This window comes from Pseudophryne corroboree, chromosome 12 (genome assembly GCF_028390025.1).
Source record: "Pseudophryne corroboree isolate aPseCor3 chromosome 12, aPseCor3.hap2, whole genome shotgun sequence".
NCBI lineage: Eukaryota > Metazoa > Chordata > Amphibia > Anura > Myobatrachidae > Pseudophryne > Pseudophryne corroboree.
Window position 1 is genome coordinate 33,334,325 of NC_086455.1, and position 22,665 is coordinate 33,356,989.

The following is a 22,665-nucleotide window of genomic DNA, read 5'->3' on the forward strand; positions in this document are numbered from 1 at the left end:
TTGCGTAAGGGTTGGCTGAATAAAGCAACACCTTCGAACTATGGGGGCCACTTGTTCAGGTAGGGGGCGATCAACCTCGGTTCGGGTTGATTCAGTGAACCGACCAGTCGGGTCGGCAAGGTATGTAATGTGTGAGAAATACGGAAGTCACACAGAAGCTTTATGTGATGAATGGGAGAGAATGACAGTACATGACGGGGAGAAATTCCCAAGAGTAGGTAGCTTCAGCACAGAAGTGTTAACGAATTTAAGGAGAAGGATATGTCTCATTAAATCAGCAAAGAGACGAATCAAGCATTATGATTGTTTGCAGTTATGGCAACAGGAAAGTGAAATGCAAAGAAATGTAACTTACATACCTAACTTTCATCTTGAGAGGAGAGACATGGCAATGGAGAGGATTATGGTTGCAGAGAAATGGCACAAGGTTGTATGATAAAAACGCACTTAGTAACTGTCTTAAGAATGAAAGTGTAAAATGTAACAATGTTTATGAAAATGAAAGTGTAAAAAAAATTACAAATGTTAACCTGTGCAAGTCGCACCCCATGTCAAACTTCCCTCAGGAATACGAACAAGAAAGTGAACCCAACACGATGTCGGCACCTCTTCCAGCAGCCATCACACAAGACATCCAGGTGGACGCGACCAAATCGGTAAAGGCAATAATCAAACCCCCTAACGGAGGGTCAGGTGAGGTCGTGTCCACAGGTACGTACAATGTTTTATATCACGCACAAACAAATGTACCCCATATTGTAAGACCAAAACAAGGTGATGTAATTGAGTTTAGTCCTGTCAGGGTGATCACAGTCCCCAATGGAAAGACTGACGATCAGGGAACCATTCCCGTCAAGGACAGTGCAATGCGCCATCCCTGGTCCCGGACAGAATTGAGATCAATCATGTCTGATTACCCAGATCCTAGGAAAGATCTAAGTGTATGATCAAAGATTCACAGAAGGTATATGAACCCCCTAGACAACGACATAATCATGGTATCCAAGGAATCAGGTAGGTACAGGGAAAGCGGTTGATGGTGATGAGCATCCAAGCGTTTGAGGAGGCATCAAATCAACCAAAACCCCAGGCCATTGGCACATGGAGGAACTCAAGGATTTGTGATCTTTGCAAAAGAGAAGGGCATTATGCCAGCAACTGTAATAGCCCACATAAAGTCAGACCCCCTAGACCAAGAAATGAGAAAAGTTAGGACACACCAAATTATAAACAGGGATCATATAGGAAGAATTTTGGGCCACACCCATAATATATAGTCAGGAAAGGTGATCATTAGGACTGATGGTAAGCCTGAGGTAACGGTTAATAAATTGGGAGGTCATTCCCTGAAGACACAGGAATGACCAGGTGAAACATTGTAAATGTATCTGTGAAATGTTTTTTTTTCTCTTTCTCTCTCTCTATCCCCATCTCTGACGATTATTGGTAGGATTCAAACATTGCATATATACTTGGTCTTTGCAGAAGTCTACCAAACCCCAGCATGACCTATCCGCACCAATGTATTCTGGCCAGATACAGACAATGGAATATGGAAGTGCTGGGGGGGAGGGACTGCGCAAGGAAACCATTAGACATGTAGATATGACAGCCTGATGATCTGACAATGTTTTAAAATGTTTGAAAAATGTTTTTTTTCTGTTTTCCTATTGATGGCTATTGTTGATTTAAGTAATATACACATGCATATAAATTGTTCTCTCTCTTTTGTTTTTTTTTGCTGTTGTTGTTTTCTCTCTCTTCTCACTCATGCTTTCATGTTTTAAAGATGGTATGTCACCCATCAGTTAGACAAATGGTAATGCAAGATTTTTGCTCCTTACAGAAAGATCGCTGGTTTGGAGGGAATATTGCATCACCAGAATGTTCGTTTGGAAGACTGAGAGACAGCACCTTTGAGAAGACAGCAGAACAAGAAGAACAACAAGACGAGAGAACTGATTATCGTAACAAGTTTCTCTCCCCCTCAAACTGATTTTCTGTACCCCATTACAAATTTCTTCTTTTCTCCTCCTGTAAGATGGACTTGCCCCGAGAGACTGTGATATGGATTTTCCTGTTGACCATGACGTTGACCCGAGCAGTCTGTTTCGGTGAGAGTACCAGTGAGGTCGAGAAAGGATCCAGAAAGGTTCCAATGACTAAGACGGAGGTGTAAATTTCCAATAGCAACACAAGCACCGAGCAAAGGCGAGTACCGGAAACGATCTAACAGCCATGTTATTTGTAAACATTGTTAGCTGAAAAGAAAACTGTATCTGTAGGCTCTGTAACAATGTAGTTGAGGATGGGTGCATTAAGAAATGCCAATCCAGTTTTAATATCTATATGGACCGGCATCCATTGAGTGACTATCACTCCTTAGTGGGTAGCGTGTTAAATAAAACAGATTGTTGGGTATGCTCTCAAGTACCTCAAGGTCATAGCAAATCAGGGCTAGTACCATTTCCTTTAACGGTAGGGGAGGTACTTGAGCTAAAGGGTGGGAGACCGGTGGACAGGAGGTTTAATATCTCTAGTCCTCCTAGTTTGAAGCTCCACCAATATCATGTGGATAGACCCCTAGTATGTTTTAACATTACCAATCCCCGAAAGCCGGGAAATTGGGAAGTGTCATGGAGTAACCAAACCATGACCTTTTCATATAGAGCAGATAGAATGCCGACAGATACAGAGCTTGTACGCCACATAGCCAGTAGAGGAAAATCTTTCCGGTATAGGTATACCTTAGGAAATAGGATTACGAGAGTTGGAGAGGTATCACCAGGATACTGTACACATATCGTACAACCTGATACGTGTACTAAGCAGATGGAAGAATTAGGGTTAGGAGAGTTCACATGGAAAATGTGTAACATGGTAATGACATATTCAGTCCCATATGTTCTCCCCGATGATGCATATTTCACATGCGGGAGAAAGGCGTATGAGCGGCTTGCCCCAAACTCAGAAGGATTGTGTTATATTGGAAAAGTACTACCTGAGGTAATGAGTCTAAGGAGTGGGGAAATTGTAATTCCAATGGATTTGATTTATGACCCAACGGTAGAAACAATGATGTGATGAAAATGCGATTATACGGTCCGTTTCTTTTACCTGTTTTTCCGGTTTCTCCTAGGTAAAAAGACCCACTTTTGACGAGGAGTTTGATGATCCTGTATACAGACAACGGATGGATTAAAGAAGAAGTTTTGACAACCTGATACACAGATTTTTGATGAACTATGCCATGGATCCCCAGTTTCCCTAGAAATTTTAAAATTACGCTAGCCCAACACTTTTGTAAATCTATGGACATTGACAGCTTTTGCTCGCACCTTATGGGCAAAAGCACAAAGAAGACTGCATTCAACAGACACCAAACAAGACCTCAATCGACGAATGTTCATTTACCTGACATAGAATACCACTGCATTTACCGTAATTATGTCTTTTCTTCATTTCTACAACCCTCAGGTAATGACACACATAGTCGATAGGGAATACAGGCACAGATATCAGCAATCACATATCACCCCCATTCATGTATCATCAACTAAAATGTGCTCCCCCATTTTGTTACAACCAAAGCCGAAAAGAGCTCGGTAAAGTTTGACAGCCCATCCACAGACCCGTACCACGGGATAAGAAGGAATTCAAATGTATACTTCGCAATACCTCGAAGCTTGATTTAAAACACGTACGGCACGATGATACATGACCCCCAAGCACGGATTCATACACACATGCTTCTGCTATCTCACTAGGTCATACCCTTTTTCTACCTTCTCCTCTCCTCCCCTACCCAACCATGTAAATGTATTAACCCCTGACATGTATTTTTCTCTTTTTGAAATGTTTTAGGAAGTGGCAGTTATTGGTGACTGCCAAAGGGTGGACTGTCAAAGTCAAAAATATTACATAGAGAGAACATACAAACCACACACACATTTAAGTCGATATACTTGCAAATATGCGCAGCGAGCACAGCAATATATGGAAACACATGCATTTGCTCGGACATGGCTCGGAGATGGATTTGGCGCTTGTTTCATACAGTACATGGTTATTATAATGTCAAGCACCAGACATCATGGAGATTTAGAATTGGCTGATGAATTGATGTCATGAATATGTATTATCTGAACAGAACCAGATGCGCCCATCATGTTTGGTATTGAAGCAAGCAGAATGATGTGTGGGTTAGTTTGATGCTGGTTGTGAAGTTGTGGGACATTGCAGCGGATAGATATGATTATATGTATAAAAGCTGAGATCACTTTGTTGAGAACAATGGATGATCAAGCCAACCTTTTACTAAGATTTTCATGGCTGAACCTGATTAACATATACAAAGGAGAGAGAGAGACCCCTCCCCTAGGAACAGACACACAGGAGGATAGTTCCTGTCTGGGGGGGGTTGGGGGTCAGTTTTTGCAGGTGGCCTCAGAGAACAGATGTAATGAAGCTACACTCAGAACAAAGCTCCCAGAAGCATGGCTGGATCATCACCAGGCACCAAAGGCTAAGTATTGAATTCACATGGCTAGATAAGGAAATATAGACAGATTGCTTTCTGGTTTAAATAGGATATTGTAACTTGGTTGTGTGATTGTTGGGTGTTTGTGTGATAGATCTGGGAATCTGTGATGGTAGCTGGGACATTAGACAACCTGTAGCATAGCATTTGTGGTATTTGTTTGCCTATGGTAATTTAAAATAGATTGTGCTGGTTAGTTATAATATATCTTGTTAATCATAAATACCACCATGCAGTTACGTTTGAACATGTGCTGGTAGCAATGGCAGGCTGAGATGTGTGGTTACATTGTGATCTGGTCTTGTGATGAATATGCTCTGGTTATTGAGATACTGAAGTTGTTTGGAATGTGAAAGTGAATAAGATGGTTCTAGGAAGTTGGATTGAAATTGTGAAAGGTGATTTAGATGGTTTGGAATTGTAAAATCAGAACATATGCATTGTTCTGAGGCTTGGACATTTTGGAATAAAATGGAGTCTTGTGTCTTCTGCTATGTGATTGTGGTGTAGTAGAGAGTGCCATGTGTTTGGACCTGCAAATCTAAAATGGCTGCTGCCGGGTGTTTTCCCCTCCCCCTTTCAACCATGTGTTGCAGTCTTCATGGGAGTTTTCTCAAAATGGAGTCTAGCTTCTGTCCCATGCGGTATTGTAGGGTTGTGTTGTATATAGGGACAGCCAGTATGGGTAAGGTCAAGTATTTTCTCCACAAAGATTCTCAGCATTGAATAACTGCGCAGCGATTGTTCCTCACATGTGTAAGCTTCTCTGAAATCATATTGATCTTCTTGTTATTATGAGCCATTTCTCTCTCTCTCTCTCTTCCCCTCTTTCTCTCTTATTTTCCCTTAAATAGTATTGTATTGTATTGTATTGTATTTCCTGTGTAGTTATCTGGTTAGGTAGTCTATGTTATATTGTAGTGTATGATTTGTATTTGTATTAATTCTTTTGCAAGTATATCATTCATAATATATATATTAGGCGTTGGACCCTGAGCACGGTATCTGTGTATTCCTTATAGTGTTAAGTATTCTCAGAGCGTCGGTGACGCTCGAACAGCTTTAAAGGTAATAAGGTTATTCTGTGTTGCATTTACACTCTACCACTACACAGAGGTTTACAGTATAAGTACATTCCTTAAGGTATAGTTAAGGGAGTACCCTTGCGGTACTTTTTGCGCCAATTGCGTACTGTGTTCTTTAACCTTTAACGTGTTTTTAATAAGATAAATATTTAGCTTTGTTAAATGTTAGCAGAATTGCGAATGAAAAGTTAGCAGAATTGCGAATAGAAATTTCTTAGCAGTTTCTGAGTAGCTCAAGACTTACTCCTACACTGCTATCAGCTCAGCCCGTTTCGTTCCTGGTTTGACGTCACAAACACACCCTGCGTTCGGCCAGCCACTCCCCCGTTTCTCCAGACACTCCCGCGTTTTATCCTGGCACGCCAGCGTTTTTCCACTCCCAGAAAACGGTCAGTTTCTGCCCAGAAATACCCACTTCCTGTCAATCACACTCCGATCACTTCAACGATGAAAATTCTTCGTTCGGACGTGAGTAAATCTACTAAGTTTTGAGCTAAAATACTTAGCGGATGCGCACTGCGTACCATGCGCATGCACATTTTTGCCTTAATCGCTCCGTTGCGAAAATCGGCAACGAGCGAACAACTCGAAATGACCCCCATTATCTGTTATTTTCATTGTGCACCGTGGGGTGACCCCATACAAGAAACTAGCACCTTCTAGGAATTACCTGTAGAATTGAGTAAAGATACCTTTATGAGAGTAATGGGCTCCACTTTGTTGGGAGTACGGTACGCAACTTTATTGGCACAGTTTAAAGTTATTGGCATGGTTTAAAATGGGTGACGGAGTACCTATTAGGATCCATCACCTTTGACCGAGAGAGAGAGAAATTTGTATTAGACAATATTGCACTATACTGTATATGTCTTTTGTTTGTTTTCATTGTATATGCCTTGAAAATATTGCTACGTGGGGTTTTAAACAGTAAATTGAAAAATAATTTTTGATATAAAGTTTCATTCCACATATAAAAGAAAGTCTTCTTGGAGATGGACAGTTGTATCAACCACCCATGGTGATTTTATTTATTCTATATGGTGAGTGCTACTGGTGATTGTGCTCGAAACAAACTTTTCCTAACTGTGGAAAAATTAGTGTGTGTGGAGATAAACTAAGTGCATATTCGCAGGTTGCCGCTGCTAGAGTGTGCAGAAACTTATCCTAGAGTGTTTTTTGGTTAATGAATAAGTAGCTCCCCTGCCAGCGGTCAGACTGTGATATCAGAGTCTGGCTTGGCTGGCACAGTGTAGTACACTGTGTCCTTATCTTTGTCCCTTCAGCTCCTCCAGCTCTCATGAATGGGACATATGATGTCAGTATCTGCTGCTATTGCCTGCATTTATCACCATGCAGAGATAAACAGCCGTACAGCATAACAGAGACAACTGTGTGGACTTTCAGCCACTCCAGAAGCGGATGCTGTCCTGCATTAGAAAGCAGGAGGAGCCATCAAAGGAGATTTTCCGGGTACCTCAGGCTCTTTGAAGAGGAAGGCCCAAAGATAAATAAAGTGGAGATAGGGGTTGTTACACTGAACAATGGGAAATATGGGGCTGGGGTAATATGTTTATGATAATGAATGGGCACTGCCTTTTCTTACAGTATTTGCTGAATTGGACACATGCCATTTATTGTTATTATTTTGAATGGGCACCAGGGGTGTGTCTAGGGGTTCAAGTGCCCCTGGCAAAGCAAGGTTTGACGCACCCCTCTTATATTTTAAATGGTTCCGGTATGAATGGTTGACCATGTTATGGTCGACAGTCATTAGGTCGACCACTATTGGTCGACATTGACATGGTCGACATGGGCACGTGGTCGACACATGAAAATGGTCGACAAATGAAAAGGTCGACATGAGTTTTTTTACTTTTTTTGGTGTCGTTTTTTGCGTAAAGTGACAGGGAACCCCAATTAGTGCACCGCGTCCCATCGCATGGCACGCTTCACTCGCCATGCTTCGGGCATGGTGCCTTCGCTCCACTACCGCTTCGCTCGGCACAGATTACCGTTCCAATCGTAGTCCACGTGGATCGTAAAGTATGGAAAAGTTCCCCAAGAGAAAAAAAAGTTAAAAAACTCATGTTGACCTTTTCATGTGTCGACCTTTCATGTGTCGACCATTTTCATGTGTCGACCATGTGTCATGTCGGCCATGTCAATGTTGACAAATAGTGGTCAACCTAATGACTGTCGACCATAACATGGTCGACCATCTGAACAGATACCATTTTAAATAGGGATGCTACTGTGCTTAAAAAAGGGGTGTGGCCTCATGGGGATAGTGTTTGGCCACACAGTACCAACTCAAATTGCGCCACACAGTAAAGCAACCTTATTTATATTACGCTGCACATTAGTGTCCATTATTAACATTACACCACACAATAGTCATGTAATTAACATTACACAGCATAGTGGTGCCCTTTACTCACATTACACCACACAGTAATCCCCTTATTCACATTACACCAAACAATAGCCACCTTAATCACGTTATGTCATACAGTAGTTTCCCTTATATATGTTATGCTACACAGTAGACCCCTTAATCATGTTATGTCACACAGCCGTGCCCCTTATTCATGTTACACCACACAGTAGTACCCCTCATAGAGCCACTCACCTCCCAATGCATGGTTGCAGCTAGGAGTGGGTGGGGTGGTTGGTATTACACAAAGCCTGGCTACAGTCATAATGTCTCACATGGCCACAGACGTGCAATGGGGAAGTACCACACAGGTCAAAAACAACAACATGCAGCAGGAGGAACAGACACTCACTCACTCATTGGCCAAGCCTGCTACAGATATTCCATCACACAGTACCCAATCAGCATCTGAGGCCATGTGCATTACATTCCTCGATTCTTCAGAGACATTCCCACCCCACACTCTCTCACCCTCCCTGATAGCGGAGGTGTAGTCAGAGCAGAATGCTGGATGACCATTCTGCTTGTCACTCATGACAGCATTCGCAGCAGCAGCTTGTTGACGGCGCTCTCCTCACTGGACAGGACGCCTGCATGTTCACTACCCCTTGGCCGCTGGTGGCACCACAGAGCACCCTACCCCCCCTTGACCAGCTCCCTGGCGAGTGCCATCCTGGCCAATGGGTAGAGGGTAGATACACCTCTTATGGGCACTGATAATTTTACTAAGGGGCACAGATTATCACCATTCTTCTAAAGGGATCACATTAATTAAGGGACATAAATTATGTTGATTAGAAAAAATGGAAGAGTTGGAAATAAATGCATTTAAATAAAAAAGTATGCCCTCTGCCTAGGATTACCCTCCCGTGCTGGTAGCACTAGGTCTTTTCCATACACCCCCTCGACTGTAGGTTTTGGTTATATATCAAGGAGATGCCGAGAGCATACTGGGGATAATTGGTGCACACAGGAGGGCATGTTGGGAACACGCTGCTGAGGGGGTATCTGAAAGAAACACTGAAGGCGTTTGGGGCACACAGGGTGGCATGTGTAGGCGGCATGTCAGGGAGACAGTGGAGCACAGATGTGGGGCATGTGGGAAAAATGCTGCGATGGAGGGGGCACAGCCACAGGCACTCATACTCACTGCAAAAAGGTGCTAACTGCCTCATTTTTCTTTTGTGTGTATAGAAAAATTAACTCTGTAGTGACCAATACACATGTTTAATTTCTGCTATGCTATTTATATTCTTGATACTGTAAACAAAAACAAAATGATTAACAAAAGACAACAATAATCCAATTTCATTATCTTTCAGAAAATTAAATATGAAGACTTTTCCCTGAAACACCTAAAATATATAATATATATAAAGTAAAAACGTTTTTTTTTTTATTTGAAAATACTTATGGTCAACCAATGTATAGTTAAAGGTATGATAGAAATAACATTTTCTTTTGTTGCTTCTTTTAGTTAAATGGTTAAATGCTACAAGCTGTCCCTTAACTAAATGTTATTGTGTATGACTCATGAGCCTCAATAACATCACATGTCTGAGGCACCAGAGGTCGAGCTGATTAGACTGCAGGTGCATGTTGTTTAATTAGCTCTAGAAAAGGGTCTGCATGTGTCCTAACCAGTCACTTTGTTATTGGAGCATCACGGTGCTGTATAGCTGTACAATACTTAGTCCCAGGGCCGTCTTTTCATATGGGCTCAATGGGCTCTTGCCCAAAGGCCCCAGGAGTATAAGGGCACTGGACTGATAGCTGAGGGTCTCCTCTTTCCAGAGGTACCAGACTTTTTAAAATTAGCTTTGGGGACCCGGAGATATCTGACTTCAAAGCAGTGGTCCCCATCCAAGCCTGTTAATTGCTCTTCCCAGCCAGTGGTGGACACTAGCAGATTGCCTCTACTATGCCCAGAACCAGAGATATCAGCCATCAAGCAGCTGGTCCCTGCTCCAGCTCCACACGCCTGGTATGCAGATTTATATTTTTGGGTGTGGATTGCCCTGGCTCCTGAACTCTGATCCCCAAGTCCCCAGTACCTCCTGAAAGGTCAGACTCTCTAGTTTTTTTTATCCCATACAAAGCTAAGAAATCTATTTTCAGGAACTTGAGATATCTGCAGTCAAGCAAGCTGCCCTCCCACCAGAAAATGATGAATATTAAGTACACTTCACTATCCACCTCTCTACTGCATATTAAACACCCCCTACCACCCTGGAAGTGCTCCCCATCTCCCACCATCTGTGCAGTAAAGAAGTAATTAGCAGAAATTACTGCTCCAAGTCCCACATGCTGAGCGGAAGATAGAACACCCACTACCACCCTTGGGACATCAAAGCTGCTGCTGATAGCAGCCCTACCACTGGAAGATGAGTAGGGCCCCAGTGCATTGTCGTGCCCAGGGGCCTACGCTGCTGTTAAGACGGCTCTGCTTAGTCCAAGAAACATTGATACCTTATAATATTGACTGCTGTTTATCTTTTACCATCTGCGTCCATTATCTTCAAGAAAACCTACTCTGGCTTGAAATCAATGTGTGGACTAACATACAGTACTTGCTCACATCCGCCATGCATCTACCAACTCATAGGCCTCTGCCGATACCTTTATCCTGCATGCATGTTCATTACTACTGTATTTAAAGTGTAGAAACAACTATGTAAACTCACTGTGCATATATAAAATAACCAGAAATGACAACTGCTGTCATGTGAAGAAATAGTGGAGGTCATTCCGAGTTGTTTGCTCGTTGACGATTTTCGCTATGCTGCGATTTGTTACTAATTGCGCATGTGCAAGGCACGCAGGGCGCATGCGCTTAGTTATTTAACTAAAAACTTAGCAGTTTTGCTGTGGATTCTGCGGCGCTTTTCAGTCGCTCTGCTGATCAGTAAATGATTGACAGGAAGGGGCGTTTCTGGGTGGTAACTGAGCGTTTTCCGGGAGTGTGCTAAAAAACGCAGGCGTGTCAGGGAAAAGCGCAGGAGTGTCTGGAGAAACGGGGGAGTGGGTGGCCGAACGCAGGGCGTGTTTGTGACGTCAAACCAGGAACTAAACGGACTGAGCTGATCGCAATCTAGGAGTAGGTCTGGAGCTACTCAGAAACTGCAAAGAATTATTTTTTTAGCAATTCTGCTAATCTTTCGTTCGCTATTCTGCTAAGAGGGCGGTGGCTTAGCATGTGCAATGCTGCTAAAAACAGCTAGCAAGTGAACAACTCGGAATGAAGGCCAGTGAACATTTTTCTCACACATCATACTGTACGTTTAGCATAAAGTACTGTTGTGATAAAATTTTGTTCACTTTATATATGAGGTTCAATTTAACTTCAACTTTACATGTGTTTTCCTTCGTAATGCTTATTTTAGACATATATTCATTAACAATCTCTTCTGCTATATTGTCTTATGATGATCTTTGGGCATGAAGTCTTCAGTATTCTTCAACATTTCGCCTTGCATTTCATCCTCTGTGGTCCCATCCGATATGACCATAATAACTTTTTGAGAAAATATGAATAAAATGCTTTAGAAAGTCTGTGTGTTGATTGTAAACCATTCTAGCCATGTTACAATAAAAGGCTTACTTTACCTTGTGAAGTACTGGATATCTGAGACACACTTGGCAGGTTTGTTATCCCTGCACCTGCTGTCACTGTGCAAAACATAATACTGAACATGTGGTGGTCACACTTTATCAACATCATGTATGTAGTGTACAGTACCTGCACATTCTTCCACCTGGAAACTGCCACTACAGACACACACTTACTGTTCTGGGCTTGCTGTGTTTTTAGTAACGCTTTTCTTTTTTTTTTGTCTTTTTTATCTATATTTTGTTTGTAGTGTGATAAAGAGCTATGTATGGGAAGCACACACTGACTCTGGACTGCTTCACCACGGTAGTAATAGACCAGTAACGGTTAAAGAGTAAATGTTCACAGCCCTGTCACTCACTAATAGATGCCTACTCCCTAGTCACTTTTGCAGCATTGGTCATACAGGCAAATGGCCGGGATCAACCATATATACCGCAGGCTGCTCCTGCCCTCCCAGACTGATAGGCAAACAACACTCCCAGCTTGCCATTAAAAAGGGAGCTATTCACAGCTGCTCTGTTTTGATCCAGTCACATGCCTTCAGCTTTGCTAGGATGCAAGTTGAAATACACTGAAATCAACAAACAGGTAAGACACACATTATTTTACTCTGCAGCACGCTTTACCTATTGCTACAGTAGACTCTCAATGAGTTGCATCAATATTTTGCTGCAGTGGCTTTTTACTCTTTCATAGGATTTCTGGACACAATCATAATACCATTTATCAAAAACAATGCACCATGTTCTCCATTTCACTGGCACTCCTTGGTATTGTTCTGCTTGCTGGCCACTCTTCAGTCATTTTGCTGCCAGCTTGCTCAGAAATGTCAGTCCTGTCAGACATCATCTCTGCATCTGCCGACAGATTTCTTGCCAAATATTTCTCGGAGTCTGCTATAGGCAAAGGGTTCTCATTCACATCTGATCAGCTGTATTTCTTCATGTAGTACTGTGGAGTAAGTTCATGATTTTTTCGGGTGACCTTTCCACGTCTCATGGATTTATTTTTGTTTAATCAGGCAAGGACCTCTTATTACATCCTATTGTATCGCCCCATGTCATGTTTTGCATTTATATTAGAGATGAGGGGTTTGGTTCTCAGAGAACCGAGCCCCCCCCCCCCCCTCCCCCCGAACTTCACAATCCAAGCCGGGAACTGAATCTGGCTCGGAACTTCACGCCAGACTCGGATCCCAGAACGAGGCAAACTTGCCATCATCCAGTTGTCCGATTACCACGGGTTTTGGATTCCATATAAAGAGCCGCGCGTCGCCGCCATTTTCATTTCAGGCTTGGAGAGTGAGGGAGACAGACCTCTTTCTCTCGCTGTTGGTGGTGTTGTCGGTTGGGGTCATTGTGTGCTCTCTAGGGGTGCTGTCCTGTCACTCTGGTGTCCCTGTGATGTTAGGGGTGCTGTCCTAGCTGTCACTGGTGTTTCATGTGCTGTTAGGGGTGCTGCAGCTGTACATGGGTTTTGCTGTCCTAGCTGTCACTGTGCTGTACAGGAGCACTGTCCTCCTGTATTCTGTGAAAATACAGGGGTGCTGGCCCTGGGTGGTATGCTGTAAAAATTCAGGGGTGCTGTGAAAATAAATGTACACTGGCCCTGTCTTGTATGCTTTAAAAATTCAGGGGTGCAGTGAAAATAAATGTACACTGGCTCTGTCTTGTATGCTGTAAAAATTCAGGGGTGCAGTAAAATAAATGTACACTGGCCCTGTCTTGTATGCTGTAAAAATACCGGGGTGCAGTAAAAAGAAATATACACCGGCCCTGTCTTGTATGCTGTAAAAATTCAGGGGTGCAGTGAAAAGAAATGTACTCTGGCTCTGTCTTGTATGCTGTAAAAATACAGGGGTGCAGTGAAAATAAATGTACACTGGCCCTGTCCTGTATGCTGCAAAAAAACAGGGGTGCTATGAATATAAAGGGATGCTGGCCCTGTCTTGTATGCTGTAAAATTACAGGGGTATTGTGAAAATACAGGGTTACTGGCAGTGTCCGGTATGCTGTAAAAATTAGAGATGAGCAGTTCTGATTCCGTGGAATCAGAACAGCTCTGAACATGCCTGGCTTGAGAGTTCTCGAGGCCGGCCCGCAAACATCACGACAAGCTCGGGAGTGCGCAAGAGGTCGAACATCATCATCCCGTGAGACTTTGAATCTATAAAGGCTCAACATCACGCGGCACGGCACCATTTTCCTGCATGCTTCCACGCTGTGCAGAGCTCTGCTGTGGGGTGCTGTCAGTCTGTCCTTTTCAGGGCAGGCCGTCAGAATCTCTGCTTTCACTGGCCATCAGGGTCTGTCAGGGTCATTCCGGGCTGTGTCAAAAGTGGAACGTCCATCACAGTGCTGTCAGTCAGTGGCCATCACTGTCTGTCAGAGTCAATCAGGGCTGTGTCAGTGCGTCCCCCCAAAAAATAAAGCAAACATTTTTTTTTTGCCTTTTTACATTGTTGTGTGCAAAATAAATGCACACTAGTACCATAGTTACTTTTTTTTAGTACCGTGTGTTAAATCGGTCTGACTCAACGCAGTGTGGCACAATCTGTGTCCCCCTCAAAAATAAAACAAATAAAAATAATGTTTGCTCATGTTTATATTGATTGTTGTGTGCACTGCAACCCTGATTTGTGAGTTGAGATCTGTGAATTCAAAAATGGATAACAATCAGTTTACAGAACCAAATTCTAGCGCTCCAGCTGCTTCCACCAGTCATGATGCCGATTTAATGTCATCTAGTACTAAAGCTTATGCTCAAGGGCATAGACAGTTTACACAACTGGTAAAGAAAAAAAGACCTCAAGCAGTAAGAAAAAGAAAGTTGGTTCATGCAGAAAAACTTAAAATTGCCAACATGTCATTCACATCACACAGTGGTAAGGAAAGACTCAGGGCTTGGCCTATATTTATGACTGATGATTCTGCAACTGTTAGTGAGGCATCTTCTGCCTCTCGTGACAATAAAATACCTTGTCACTCAAACTTTAGAGATGTAAAAACTGAAAACCACTATGGCAGCAAAACAAACCGTGCAAACTTCAGAAACAGAAATTTAAAAAATCCCTGAGGAGAGTCCAATTGCATCCCCAAATCCTATGTGTGAGCCTAAACTCTCATAGAAGCTGCCTTCCACCATTACTGCTCCCTCTGTATGTGTGGAGATGAGCAGCATAAGTATTGCTGGTGACCTAGCTTTTGAAGATGCCATCGTGGAGATACAAGAGGATGAGGGGGTATTTGTGTAGTAGACGATGGCACTAATGAGGATCTTGAGGACGAGAATTACAATGTTGTGTGTATAAGTCAGGCACAAGTGGAAGCATCAGTTGGCCATGATAAGACAGCCGTTGTCATGCCTGGGCATCGGACCAACAAATCCACCTCCTATGTGTGGAATTATTTTCACCCAAATCCTGACAACATTTGCCAAGCCATCTGTAGCCTTTGTGGAAACAAAATAAGTAGAGGTAGGGACGTTAAGCATTTAGGAACCTCCACCCTATTACGTCATCAGCAGCGTGCTCATTGCAGGTGTAGGGTGTCAGAAACTGCCGCTAAGAAAATAACAACAAGCAGCCCAGCAGCAAATGTCTACCTTCTCTCTACTAGAACCCTGCACCTGTGATCTCCACCCCTAACACCTTCATCCTCAACCTCAATATCTTCAGTTTTGACCAGAGATGGTTGTGAAACCAATTTGTTAATACTAGGTGAATCTTCTCCTTTCCAGGATTCCGCAGAAGAATCCATAAGCGCAAGGCCCTGCTGATGCTGGTTCTGCTGCTGCTGGGGGTAGTTCATCATCACAGAAGTGGACCAAGAAAACTGCTAGTACTAGTAGTATTTCCCAAAAACAATTGACTGTTCAGCAATGCTTGGCAAGGAGAAACAAGTATGTCAGTTCTCACCAGTCGCACAGCGTATCACTGATGCCATGACTGCTTGGATAGAAAAAGATCTGCATCCAATATCTGCCATCAATTCAGTGAGCTTTATGCAGTTAATGGAGGTCACGTGTCCACGGTACCAAATTCCATCTCGGTTCCATTTCACCAGAAGGGCCATTCCTCAGTTGTACCAGGACATTAAGAAAAACTTCATTCACGACCTAAAAAATGCCATTGTAGCCAATGTCCACCTAACCACAGATATGTGGACAAGCAGGAGTGGGAAAACTAAAGATTATAAAAGTGTGACAGCCCACTGGGTGGTTGAATCACCTTTAGCAGCAGCAGCAGTAGTACTTTATAGCAAACAATGTCAGCCCGTTCAAAGGCAGACTACTCTGTGTATCACCGGCTTTCCCAAGAGGCATATGACTAATAACCTCTTAGATAAACTAAGGGATGTGATAGCGACATGGCTTAACCCACTTGGACTCTCCTCAGGATTTGTAATTTTGGATAATGCCAATAATATCGTGAAAGCATTACAGCTGGGTGAATTCCAACATATCCCCTGTTTTGCTCACACGATAAACCTGGTGGTTCAGGGTTTTAAAAAAAATGACAGGGGCATGTCTGTGGCCCGAAAGATTTTGGGGCATTTTCGGCATTACGCAACAGCATACAGGAGATTGCAGCAGCTGCAAGAAGAGTTGAATCTGCCCTTCCATCAACTGAAGCAAGAGGAGGTGGCAGAAAGCCATTCATAGCTAGACAACAAGGGGAGAGGAGGGGGTGGTATGTACCTCAGCCCAACACACTGGAAATGACTTTCTGTCTTGTGCAAGGTGCTCAAACCCTTCGAAGTAGCCACCTGTGAAGTCAGTTCCGACACTGCTAGCTTAAGCCAGGTGGTTTCCCTAATTAGGCTTTTGGAAAAACAACTGGAGAAATTGAAGGAGGAGATAAAACAAGGCGAATCTGCAAAATATGCCGGACTTGTAGATCAAACACTAGTTTTGCTAAGCGAGGATACAAGGGTTGACAATATCTTGAAATTGGATCACTACATTTTGGCAACTGTGATTGATCCTAGGTTTAAGTCATATGTGTAGTTTTTCTTTCAAAATGACACAGATCTTAACGGCCACCATCCAAAGAATTGTGGAGGATTACTTTCACAACACCATAAAAGTAGGCATGTCACAGAGTCCTTTGGCGTACTGGAAGGGAAAAAAGTAAATATGGAGGCCCTTGTACAAACTGGCATTGTATTACTTAAGCTGCCCACCCTCCAGTTTGTCCTCGGAGAGAGTTTTCAGCACAGCTGGGAATCTTGTGAGTGAACGGCGTAGGAGGCTACTTCCTCAAAATGTGGAAAAGATGTTGTTCATCAAAATGAACTGGAAATTACACTCGGAAGACCTGTCCCAGCAATTACATTGAAATACAGAGACATATGTAATGGGGGATTGTATGATGAGGAGGATGTAGACACTGATGAGGATGGCAGTGGCAATGATATCTTGTAGACACTGCAGAGCTGTCGCTTTAAGGCAATTGGTAGCTTGTTTTTTGGGATCCAAACAAACCAGTCATTTCAGCCACAAGTGTGGCAGTCCTTGTCCCTGAAACGATTGGTTTGTTAAAGTGTGCATGTCCTGTTTAATATCCAACATAAGGGTGGGTGGGAGGGCCCAAAGACAATTCCATCTTGCGCCACCATTAATTTATCCCAGTGCTGTGTGGCAGTGTTTCATACATATGCTGCAAACTGCCGTCTGTTTGTGCCGCTCCTCTGTCGCCTAGTAGTAAGGAACCAGCCAGCTGGCTGCAGACATTGACCTAAAGTGTTTAAAAACAACATTGTGAGCATTAAGGTGGTCAAAATTGTCTACAAATGACTTGAAATTAATGTTATTGAGGTTACTAATACTCTAGGGCCAAAAAAAAGCGAAAATTACGTGATTTTGGCGTTTTTGGTCAATTTTGGAAAAAAAAACAAATCCAAAACCCATCACGGCTGTTTGGTAAATCCAAATCCAAATCCCGCCAATGATTCCAAATCCAAATCTTCAGGGCCGGCGCACATCTCTAGTAAAAACACAGGGGTGCTGTGAAAATAAATGTTCACTGGCCCTGTCTTGTATGCTGTAAAAATTCAGGGGTGCTGTGAAAATAAAGGGGCACTGTTATGTGTGCTGTAATAATAAATGGGTGCTGTCCAATGAAATGGAGAACAAAAATTTGGAGGAAAAAATGGTGAAAAATCAGGAAACGCTTCAAAATCCTAGTAGTAGTGCTGAAGCTGCTGCTGCCACCAGTCATGACATTGACAATGCAATTCCATCAAAGTCATCTGCTAAGGCCAATGCCCAATGCCGTACAGGGCATATAAAATCCAAGAAGCACAGATTAAGAAGCACAAAAAAAAGAAATGATCTGATAAGAAACATAAATTAACAATATGCCATTAACGACACAAAGTGCCAAGGAAAGGCTAAGGGCTTGGCCTATGTTCATGACTGGTGGTTCAGCTTCTCATGTAGATGGAAGCCCTCCTCCCTCTCAAAACATAAACAAAATGAAGCTTGTTAAAGCACAGGAAAAAACAATTGTGCGTTCAGAGATATCATAAATCCCCAAAGAGAGTCCAAGTGTGTCAGCAGTTGCAGTTCATCATAAGTCATTGTCAAGTTCAGAAACTTTGGGTAATAGCGTAAGCATTCCACTGACACCTAAATGATGTGGTTTGTTGAATATTTTTTCTCTGTGAGGATGAGGATGTAAAAACTGAAGGGGGGGGGGGGGCTGAGGATGACTACGACATCTTGCCTCTGTAGAGCCAGTTTGTGCAATGAGAGATTCATTTCTACTTTTTTTGATAGTGGCCCAAACAAACCAATCATTTCAGCCACAGTTGTGTGTCAGACCCTGTCGCTGAAATGATTGGTTTTTTAAAGTGTGCATGTCCTGTTTATACAACATAAGGGTGGGACGGCCCAAGGACAATTCCATCTTACATGTCTTTTCTTTGTCTGCCACATCATTCCAGGGGTGCTGCCCTATATGGGGGGCTTCCCCTCTGCCCTTTTGTGGGGTAAAGGTAGCTTCATATAGATAGAAATCATAGTTTTTATGCGGGATCAGGTGTGGGAGTATATTGTTATGTGTTATTTAATGAGGGGTATTGTGACTGAATGGTGGCAAACTCTTGGACTGAGTTCATGGTTGTGGTATAAAGAGTATTTGTGACCAAATGTGTTTTTTTTGCAGTGTTCTATAAATGCGTGTGTATAACATATATGCAAGGCATGCTCATTATGTCCCTATTGGAAAAATGGGGGGGGGGGGGGGGGGGCAATTCTCTTTCTGGCACAGGGCACCAAAAAGTTTACTTACAGCTCTGCCCTGTGAGTTAACTTTAGTACATAGCGGGTATATTTTCATTCAAAATGGAAATGTCTATTGAGATACAGTACAAACTGTGCCACGATCATTAGTACATAGGCCTTTTTATCTGAACCAAAATAATAACATTGTGTTCATGGAGTTGTTAGCAACATGTTTATATACTATGATGCTGCACAGGATCTTCCAAAAAATTCTTAATTCTCAATTATAGCAGGTGGAGCAATACCTGAAATGACCCATTTACAATGCAGTGTTTGTAAAGACATTAGCTGTTTGAACGAGTGCTTATCTCTAGTGAGTACAACTATCTCTTATTTTCAAGAGAGAATGTAATGTCTCACAAAGCGATAAGTAAGATTACAGCTATAACTCACAACAAATGAGAACAACAAGAATAATCAATAAGGTTATGATAGATAACCTAATTCTATCTCCAAGTTGCTGTCTGTTCATGAGCTCAAATTACTCTAGAAGCAAAACCACCTATTCACATCTTAAAGGGGAAGGGTAACAATAGTGTTGTCTGAAAGAGATTATCACTAACTAAAGAATAAACTGTTACAGGTGCATTTTTTGCTGCAAAAGTGACAGTTTGAACACTTCTCACATCCTATGGGCCGGATTAAATTACATGCGGTAATTTACCTTGCCAGTAAAAGGGTGGTAGCTTCGGGCTTTAACTCACAGGACTATTCAGTTTCAGGCCCTTTTCCTTGTACGGCAAAGTACCTGCTAACATGTTAGCCTATAGATTTCGGGATGAGTTCACAGAGCCATGGGTTAACACATTTGCAGCACCTGTAATTAGGGTATTTAACATGGATTTCCATTTGATTCTCACCCAATCACAGCTTATTGGGTCCAGCCCTACAGTATGTCTGCTTCCTGGTTTGGTAAACATCCCTTTGTGTAGGCCTGCAGTTATTTCCTAACTGTATCTTTTGCATTATGTTTTCTTTGCAGAATGTATGATTTAAACCTTCTGTACATCTGAGCTAATTGGTAATAACCAAATGACAATGACTATATTCTTTTTAGAGATGAGCGGGTTCAGTTCTCAGAGAACCGAACCCCACCGAACTTCATGAGCCGAGCCCGGAACCGAGTCCAGCTCGGGACTTCCCGCCAGACTGGGATCCCAGAACGAGCAAAACGTCATCATCCCGTTGTTGGATTCTCACAGGTTTTGGATTTCATATCAACAGCCGTGCATCGCCACCATTTTCACTCCGTACTTGGGGAGTGAGGGAGACAGTCCTCCATCTCTCTCTTTGGGTGGTGGCGTTGGGTGGGGTCGGTGTGTACTCTCTAAGGGTGATGTTAGGGGTGTTTTCCTGTCACTGTGCTGTTAGGGGTGCTGTCCTGTTACTCAATGTGGTGTCATGTACTGTTAGGGGTGCTGTAGTTGTACATGGGTGTTGCTGTCCTGGCTGTCACTGTGCTGTACAGGGGCACTGTCCTCCTGTATGCTGAGAAAATACAGGGGTGCTGGCCCTGTTCTGTATGCTGTAAAAATGTATTATAATTGTCTAATAAGCACATTCACCTCTACTGTTGTTGCAATTGTGAGGCCTGGAGATATTCAGACTAACTGTGCAGTATATGCAGGGCCATAGAGAGCCAGGCAAAGCCCCGGTAATGGGTTGGCGAGGCTTAAAAAGGGGCATGGTGACGCACTTTACTATTTTACTATTAAAATATTAATACAATAATATAATTGCGGGCCAGCGTATTTTTAACACTGTGGGGGCAGGGGGGGGGGGCACAGGGGAGGGCACTCGCTTCCTACCTTACTTTATCAGGAAGCGGGTACCTCCTCTCCGGCCAGAGCCATCTTCCCAGTGATATTTGGGAAGATGACGCTGGCCCATTGGCGTTTCTATAATGTGTGATTTGGGCACCTGGCACATGGGCCCCTGCGTCCAGGGGGGTCCACACCGCACCCATTGCACCCATTTTAATACTTACTTTTATGGAGTCCAGCACCGGGAGCTGTGATTACGCCAGAAATCGCAGCCAAATTGGCCGCCGCGCATGCGCGGTAGCCAAATTGGTCTCCGGATCATGGTGGGCGCCATGTTTCCGGGAAACCTGCGCATGCTCAGTAGACTCCGACACAATGCCGGAGTCTTCAGCGCCATGCAGAGGAAGGGGGCCCTCTCGGAGGTGCACACGGGCCCCCTCCTCTGTAGAAATACCCCGTGTTGGCTACTAGAGAAAACATTCTGACACAGTGCCAGAGTCTTTGCTTTATATGTGCAGCACCATCTTCCATCTATGTAAGGTTCCCAAATCTGCTTAACTTTTGCCTGGACATTGACTAACTAGTAATACAACTGTAAAAAGAGGTTCCAGACAATAGTTGTACAGAGACAAATTAGCTTAGAGCTACTACAATGCCGCAAGCAGAAAATATAACTCGTAAACTTCTCTACAGAAAAAAAACATTTATTCTACATTAAGTAATTGAGAGTAGTGCAAGGGAGTCACATTCTCATTGTAAGTGCACCACCTCCGCAGAGTTAACCGGATGGTTACGCTTTGAAAGTTCTAATTCATTCCTCTGAAGTTTGGAGTATATTAATAAATACAGCTTCTTAGAAGATAACCAGATAACTATATCATATGAAGAGAACCACAACCATCTCGCACCCATACTTACCTGGGTGTCACATACAGTAAGTCGTTCCGATTTGGCCGGAAACAACATATACTGCTGATATTGGCATATTGCTTATTCACCCTTACTCTGAGTAGCCTATAGATTTGCAGATGCTGTACATTATGCATATGTTCGTATTGGCCAAATGCACTGTGCAAAAATCACAGATGCAACCGCTTGTGTGCAACGCTAAGAGCGTGATTCAGATCTGATCCTTACTGTGCAAGCATATGCACCGCAAATTCCGCAATGCGCACGCGCGTCTGACAACAACAACGGGCATCGCTGGTCAGCGACGGGATGGTGCAAGAAATCCGATCGCATGGGCGTTCACAAGGTGATTGATAGGAAGAGGCCATTTGTGGGTGGCAACTGAGCGTTTACAGGGAGTGTCCGGAAAAATGCAGGCGTTACCAAGCGTTTTCAGGGAGGGTGTCTGACGTCAGCTTCAGCCCCTGTTCTCATTGCACTGGAGGAATAAGTCCTGGGTTGCGCACAGACTGCGCAAAGTGGATTTTTGCAGCTCAGCTACACATGGGATCGCACACTTGCACGGCGAATTTACACTCCCCCTGGAGGCGGCGACTATCTGTTCGCAGGACAGCAAAATTAGCAGCCCAGCAATCAGATCTGAATTACTCCCTAAGTCAGGTCCTGCATAAGGAACAGCATGCACTGTAGTTGTATTATTATTATTATTATTATTATTAATTCCAGCACTGGATCATATGACTGTGTCCTGATTCCAACATCAAATGACCTTGCTTGAATACCAAGGTCATGTGACGTCACCGCGATAAGCATAAAAAATAGATGATGCTGAAACTTTTCTCATCATATTTTCTGTTGTGTTCCTGAGTACATTTTTACTGAGCAATTGCATTTGGTTATCTCCTTGTCTTATAGGCTGCTGATGCATCAGTTGTTTTGAATTTCCACCTCATTCAACACAATAAAAGTGTTATTGACAAAGAGACGCACATGCTTTGCATTCCATTGCTCTGCAAGTTCAGCTATTTTTTTTC